The sequence below is a fragment of the Microtus ochrogaster genome, chromosome 26 (genome assembly GCF_000317375.1).
Source record: "Microtus ochrogaster isolate Prairie Vole_2 chromosome 26, MicOch1.0, whole genome shotgun sequence".
NCBI lineage: Eukaryota > Metazoa > Chordata > Mammalia > Rodentia > Cricetidae > Microtus > Microtus ochrogaster.
Window position 1 is genome coordinate 4,689,807 of NC_022025.1, and position 7,066 is coordinate 4,696,872.

Below are 7,066 nucleotides of genomic sequence, written 5' to 3' on the forward strand. Positions count from 1 at the left end.
AATTAAAAAAATAAAAAAATAAAGTATGAGCTATTTAAAAAAAATCTTTTCAATTACTACATTAAAAACCGCTGTCTGTCTTTCCAAATTCCTTTTGATAGTAAAGTCTGCCCTGAACTGAGTTGAGGCTGTGTGTCATTGAAAGATTTACTGTGAACAGACATAAGTTTTCTACAGAATTACTAATATGATTCATGCCTATGCAGCTTGTTGGAGGTGTTACATAATCAAGTTGGACCATGTCCCTAAGCTTGTCAAAGTGACTATGTGAGATTAATCACTTTTTCCCCTCATGGCTGTAAGTGTTACATTCTGGGTAATGTTAAATTTTGCTTACAAGATAGAATTCTTAAACTGATTGAGCATCTCCGAAACCTTCATGGTACTTTGTTTTTAGTTAAAAAAAAAAAAACCCGACACCACTCTAAAAGTTTATGAGTATTGAATGTCTGATGATGGCAAAGAATTTAGGATCACGCTTCGTTGTGGGGATTTAAGCCAGTCCTCTACACGGGTCTCTACCACCGAGTTACATACATCAGCACCGCTTCACGTGCATCTTCCTGATCTCGTTAGAAACAACGCGTTTCTACAAAGACTGTGGCTTCTCGGAAGGAGAGACAATTGTGGGACTGAAAATAATGAGTGAAACATGTAGGAAAAAATGATAATCTATATAAAAACATAGATCAGAAAAGCCTTTAAAACACGTTCTTCCAAATGTATAATAAATATTTGAACGTCAAATTTCAAAGTATGTAGCATTCGGATTAAACTTGAAGAAGCTTGCATTTCTTTGAGCACGACGAAGAGATCTTGACTGGTGAGGAAGATGCTCCAAGCATTTGGAGCATGGTTTATAGCAACAAGTTGTCTGAAGACCTAAAACTGATTACTGGTGGTGATTATAACTTCTTCAAGTTTCTATAAAAGCCATGTATTTGTGGCACCATGCAGCTCTTTCTCAGTAAACCACACATTTAAGAGACCTTTACAGGCATAAATTGATACAGCTGGCCTCAAAAATTATAAGAATATTCAAAATTCTCATTTCTATCTTTATAGCTTGCTTACTGATAAGACTTGTGAATTTAATGGGATGTAATATATAGCACTAATCTGTGGGATAGGTCTTTACTCTGAATTGTCCACAAATAAGTAAGTTGAAGAAATACTTATTGAAATGAGAAGTGTCAGCTCAGGACCCCCAGTGCCAACTTTCCAGCACTAAGGAGATGTATTTGCCCCAGAGAGACTAAGGGCAGAGGATGAGAGGCAAACACAGGAGGATATAGGGGACAAGGCAGGATGGGAAGGGAAGAAGGGAAATGCAGCCAGGATAATTGTCCTGGAGGGACAAAGGAGTGTCTGGATAGAGAGGAGACAGATGTGGCATAGAGGAAAATGGAGGTTTAAAAGGTACGCACGCCTTTAATCCCAGCACTCGGGAGGCAGAGGCAGGTGGATCTCTGTGAGTTCGAGACCAGCCTGGTCTACAGAGCTAGTTCCAGGACAGGCTCCAAAGCCACAGAGAAACCCTGTCTCGAAAAATCAAAAAAAAAAAATAAAATAAAAGGTACAGAGGGAATGATGAGGTGTTTAATTTTAATTAGGCATGTTTACTAGGTGAGCCAAAGGGGGCTTTTGATTGCTGGACTTCGATACTTTGATAGCTGAACCTTGGTAGGCAGCCTCGGGAGGAGGAAGTGGCCAAGTAAGGGAGTAGATCCCGGGGTCTAGCTAGGAATGTGACCTAATGGAGGAGTGGGGGAGAAGGGCAAGGCCTGCCAGAGCCATACTCATGATACTCAAGCTGTCCAGAGTCCCTTCGCTTATATTTTCTTATTTTTAATGACAGGAGGTTGCATAGGTGTGATTATTTTGAGAAACAGCAGATAGCAAACTAAAGTATGCTAGATACAAATAGATGATGTTAAAAGTTAACTGCTGTCTCACTGGCCCCTCAAAAAAAAATAATGACCCTCCCTTCCAAGAGCACATGCACCCTGTTTCACATATGGGCTCACTTTAGCACCAGCCACAGATTTTGTTTGTCATTAATGATATTTATTTATATGAAAGTCTGCCCCCCAAGTCCTGGAGAAAGTGTTGACTTAACGATGACCTTTTCACATCTCAGACAAGTTCCTTATGGCTAAACTGAGAATTTAATTTTTACAGCTGAATGGAGGCATAATTTACATACCAAAATTCACCCCTTTGAAGCATATAAATAAATATTTAACTGTATTTACAACTACATAGTCTGTATTAATTTGCCATCTGTTCCTGTGGTAAGACAGTGACCAATTCTGTTAGATCAAGATCCATGGAAGTAAATAAATCCATGGCAATAAAATAGACCGAGCTGTACAGAAGCAAACTGTCCCTTGTCCAGAAGTCTGTTCTGTCCCCTGCGGTCTCAAAGTTGCAAACACCAAAGGAGGTTATGTTTATCTTATCAGGTGCTTGCAGATCCTTGCCCGCTGAAGCTGTTAGCAGCATGTCAACTTTCTTGCCCAGAGTTTCTCAGCTCACCTGAGGTTTCATTAGCTCATTACAAACCAAGTTGAGGAGAAGGGGCTTATTTGGCTTACGCTTCCACATCACAGTTTATGAGTAAGAGAAGCCCAGGCCCCAACTGAAGCAGAGACCATGGAAGAATGCTGTTGCTTACTGGCTTGCTTCCCATGGCTTGCTCAGCCTGTTTTCTTATCTCAGGACTACCTGCCCAGAAAGACACAGCACATAAATCAGGAAAAGGGCCCGCAGACACGTCCACATGCCAATCTGGTGGCGGCCATTCCCCAACGGAGGGTCCTTCCTCCCAGGTGACTCTAGTTTGTGTTAAGCTGGGGAAAACTAGCACACAGTCATAAAGTGATTTTTACAGCATTTTGTCATCCCCCCAAAGAAATACCATCAACTGTCTCTCGGTGTCCAGCCCTCCCCACTGTTTCCCAGCCCTGTGTAATCAGTCTGCACTCTCTGTCACTGTGGATTTACCTAATCCAGGCACTCGGTGTGAACCGTACTTTATTTGACCTTTTGGAACTGGAATTCTTTCACTTACATTGCTCAGATGCATCTGTGCTTTAGTCTATAACAGCATTTCTTTATTTTAACAGGTCAAATAATACTACATTGTATTGATGAATAGACCATATTTTGCTTACCCATTCATCAGGCGAAAGTTAACGTCCTTTGATTTTCTGTGATGTGTTTATGTGTGTGTGTGCTCATGTGTGTGCAGGTGCGAGTGTCGGAGGAGAACCTTCGCGTGTTCCTTGGGTGCCGTCTACCCTTTTCTCTTCTCTTTAGATAGACTCTCTTACTGTCCTGGAACTCTCCAGGTAGGCGACACTAGCAGTGATCTTCCTGTCCCCACTTGTTTTTCCAGTCCCAGGTTACAAGTGTGTACCACTCTACCGTTCTCTCTCTCTCTTTTTTAGCTGGTTTCTGGGGTTCAAACTCGTCCTCATGCTTGTAAGTCAAGCTCTCTCTTGACCAAACTATCTCCCCAACTTTTCTGTTAAGATAGGGTCTCGTGTAGCTCAGGCTTGCCGTGAACTGACAAAGCAGTTGACGATGTCTTGAAACCTTAAGCCCCATCCATTTCTGCTTCCCAAGTGCCACCACGCCAACCAACCTCTTATTTTTAAGAATAATCCTACCACACACATACAGGTTTTATGTGAATGTATGTTTTCAGTTGCTATGGGTTTATCCTAAGAGTAAAATTAAGCCGGGCGATGGTGGCGCACGCCTTTAATCCCAGCACTCGGGAGGCAGAGGCAGGCGGATCTCTGTGAGTTCGAGACCAGCCTGGTCTACAATAGCTAGTTCCAGGACAGGCTCCAAAGCCACAGAGAAATCCTGTCTCAAAAAACCAAAAAAAAAAAAAAAAGAGTAGAATTGTATTATCTTAATCTATATTTAATACTTTCTCTCACTTTTTTTGAGTGGGGGTTGTGACAGGGGTTTCTCTGCATAGTTCTGGCTGTCCTGGAATTCGCTCTGTAGACCAGGCTGGTTTCGAACTCAGAGATCCGGCTGCCCCTGCCTCTCAAATGTTGGGATTAATAGCATGCACCACCACCACCACCCAGCTATACTTAATACTTTCAGAAAGTGTCCAGCGGTTTGCGAAGTGGCTGTAACATTTCTTTCTCTAATTTCATCATCATTTGGTACTGCCACTTTCACTGCTACCAGCCTGGTGGGTGCGGCTTATAGGTTTTATCCATATCACTGTAAACACTAACGTCAAGTTCTTATCGGCCACTTGTTTACATTTTCTAAAGGAGTGTCTCTTCTGATCCTTCACTCACTCAAATCGCTCCCCCTCTTATTGTTCAGCACAATGGTTTCTGTACAGGACTACCCTTTGACCCACAGCGCTCTCATCTCTAGGACTTCTATTTAATCTTCTTGAAAAACATCACCATAGCTAGTTAACTGTGACACTCCCTCTTAGAAGGAAATAAAACCTCGCTTAGAGCTTCCCACTTCCTCCGGTTCTTCACCTCTCTTTATCAGAAGCACCTAACTATACAACTTGCACGTTCCTGGCTCTCCCCTCTTGGCAATCATCATGACAGATCTCAGCTGAGTCCCCGTGTTACTGAAGGTGATTAACTGGAACAGCCATCAGCTGCCACCAAGTAAATTGATCTTCATGTTAACACTGGATGCCATAAATGAGTTTGTTAGCATTCCAAGTACTTTGGACTCTGCTTTAGTGTGTACAAGTTTCATTTATTTTTTTCTTTTCTTTCCTTTACTATTTTTCCTTCCTTCCCCTTTTTCTCTTTTCTTTTTTTCCTCATAGAAGCTATAGTGTGATTAGCTAATGGGATCAAAGGTCATACAAATAAACATTTATTAAGCGTCATAATGATAAAAAGGATACAAACAATGAGTCAGTTCTGAATTTTTCAGGTTCATGTTTCCATGTATTTGACAGCTCAAAGAATTTGGCAGCCCAAAGATACTTGTTGTATTTTATGGTGAAGCGTTCCCATTAAACAGTAATCAGATTGTCCACATGTATAACTTCTGTAAAAGGTATCTACCATTTTGTTTATATAAATGTACATGCTGAATTATCTATATTGTCTTTGCTTACACATCTTCTTCTTCAATATAGGGGATGCATCACTTTATTTTTTTTATTTTTTTATTTTTTTGGTTTTTCGAGACAGGGTTTCTCTGTGGTTTTGGAGCCTGTCCTGGAACTAGCTTTTGTAAACCAGGCTGGTCTCGAACTCACAGAGATCCGCCTGCCTCTGCCTCCCAAGTCCAAGTGCTGGGATTAAAGGCGTGCGCCACCACCGCCCAGCTCATCACTTTATTTTTTAAGAGTCAGCATCATGCTATGTTGCCAGGCAGAATCCGAACTCTTGGGCCAAAGCAGTTCTCCTAATTCCGCTTTCTGAGTAGCTGGGACTACAGGCGCACACGCTCAGGTTTGCGTCATTTATTCGATATCCATGACTGTCTCTAAGACAATGCCACGCTAAAGCCAGTGTTGCTGGGGCTTTTCCATGTGAACAAACGTAGCAGACAAGACCTACTATCTCTAGGATGTGAGGGCATAGGATATTTTGTTCTTTACACTCTTCTGTATTTTCCAGCTGCATAATGTAAATAATTTATATGCAGATATGCATGACCACACAAATACACATTTATGCACACATGTACACTTATATCAGGGCTTCAGGATATCATGAAGTTCTTATCCTGCCTTCAGAAGATCATGTGACATTATCTCTACAAACAGTCGATCTTCAGGAACTCAGAGATATTAAAGGACTTTTCTAGGACTATAAAACCAAAAAAGTGATGGCGAAGGGACCATAACCAAGACATACCTATCTGCTGATCTTAAATAGTCCGTGTAAAAATAATGGATTTGCAGCTGTTCTTTCTGCCCAATAGAACACACGCGCGCGCGCACACACACACACACACACATATTGTCGATTTTATTTTAAAATTCTAATACTCCAGACTTAAAGTATACAGTCTAGGGTGTGTGTATGTGTGTTTATGTGTGTGTATGTACACGTGTGTGTGTCTGTCTGTAACCAAATTTAAGGTGTTTTTCTTTGGGGGAATGTATGCAACAGTGTCTTACATAATAGAATGCATGTATTAGACACTCACATGTTAATATTATGCTTTATTTCTCAAATAAGGAAGAAAAGGTTTTTATATAACAAGTCCAAATATATGTTAATGGTAAATATTTAACACTTTCTGTTGTTGTTTGAAAATTATATCAGAATCCCTTAAAATATGTTGGAAGTTATAAAACTTCCACTAAGAAAAATACAAATAGATGTACACTGAGAGAAAGAGAGAGAAAGGGAGAGAGAGAGAGAGAGAGAGAGAGAGAGAGAGAGAGAGAGAGAGAGAGAAAGTTTAAAACATTTTTGAAGGTCCAAGTTTCTCTGAAGCTTGTTAATTTGAATTCTTGGTAATGCTCAACATGGGCTACCTCTTTCATTCGAATATTTGAGGTGCTTTTGATAAATGTAAACTTCTATATTGCTCTAGTTCTTAAACTGCAGAGTTCAATATAGACAGGCAATAATTCAGTATTAGTACTTTGTCATGTGTATCTTTAAGCAGACTTTGCCCATACTTACTCTGTGTATGCTAAACAGTGTAAAGGGCATTGGGCAGCACTTGGCACCACAGAAGAGCTGAAGATCAAGGTAGCTAGTCGGTGGAACTGCTAATTCTTGAGTAGTTTGCAGACAGGAACAGAATAGTAATCTACACTAGCAGAAGTATTTTCACAAAACCTGAAGCTAATGGATTGGCTTATACTCTGGTTAACTGAGGCTGGCCTAGGCTGCTTCTCTGTTACTGTGGGTAAAATACTGACTTAGAGCAACTTGAGTAATTATTTGGATTACAGATCACAGTCTATCATGGCGGGAAACCAAAGGACGAACTCAAGACAGGAACCGAAGCAAAGACCATGGAGGAACATGGCTTACTGGCTTGCTGTCTGCTCTGCTCAGCTAGCTGCTCTAGAGAACCAGGCTCTCTT